General features: G+C 45.0%; 1 non-coding gene across 1 annotated transcript; it reads right to left on the bottom strand.

The window, feature by feature from the left end:
- Nucleotides 1-248: 248 nt before the first annotated feature.
- Nucleotides 249-321, bottom strand: TRNAV-CAC. The gene has a single exon. It is a non-coding gene; the product is annotated as a tRNA-Val (tRNA).
- Between the last annotated feature and the right edge of the window lie 463 nt (nucleotides 322-784).

Raw genomic sequence — 784 nt, 5'->3', positions numbered from 1 at the left:
TTTAATTTTATTAATTTCATGGTTTGTTATGATCATCATTATCTTTAATTAACGCTCATTAGTTAACGTCCCTCGGGAAAATCGTACTCAAAGACCACAACAATTTGGGCTCATTTTGGGTTGAAATACTGATTTTTTTCCCTGCGCTGTGGGAATCTGGAGCAACATCGAGCCCCAAAATTCCTAAAAAGGAGCAAAAATGGGCGGAACTGGGGGAGAAACACCAAAAAGTCCCCAAAATTATCACCTGTTTCTGCCCGGTTTCGAACCGGGGACCTTTCGCGTGTGAGGCGAACGTGATAACCACTACACTACAGAAACACGGCTGCGATTGGTTGCAAGGGGCCGGGGCTGGAAACTGAGGAGAATTTAGAAAATTTTTGGTAAATTTTGAACAATTTGGAAGAATTTTGAACAAATTCAAAGAATTTTGAAGAATTCGGAGGAATTTTGAGCAATTTTGAAGAATTTCAAAGGAGGAATTTCAAAGGAGGAATTTCAAAGAAGGAATTTCAAAGAATTTTGAACACTATTGAAGTGAAACACAGGTGAAAGGTCCCCGGTTCCAAACCGGGCAGAAACAGCCCAGACTTTATTTTTTCCCTTTTTCTCCCTTTTCTGCTGGTTTCTCCCCGGGGCGGGGTGGGGCAGTTCCCCTCCCCCAGGGCCCGGCTGGCTCAGTCGCTAGAGCAGGACACTGAATCTCAGGGTCGTGGCTTCCAGCCCCACCTTGGGCGGCTCCTTTTCCCTCCTCGGCCCCACTCAAACCTTTATCCATCATTCT

The sequence above is a fragment of the Buceros rhinoceros genome, unplaced genomic scaffold, assembly GCF_000710305.1.
Source record: "Buceros rhinoceros silvestris isolate BGI_N320 unplaced genomic scaffold, ASM71030v1 scaffold14517, whole genome shotgun sequence".
In the NCBI taxonomy this organism is placed as follows: domain Eukaryota; kingdom Metazoa; phylum Chordata; class Aves; order Bucerotiformes; family Bucerotidae; genus Buceros; species Buceros rhinoceros.
Note: the sequence above shows the minus strand (reverse complement) of the source record. Positions and strands in the feature narration are given on the sequence as shown.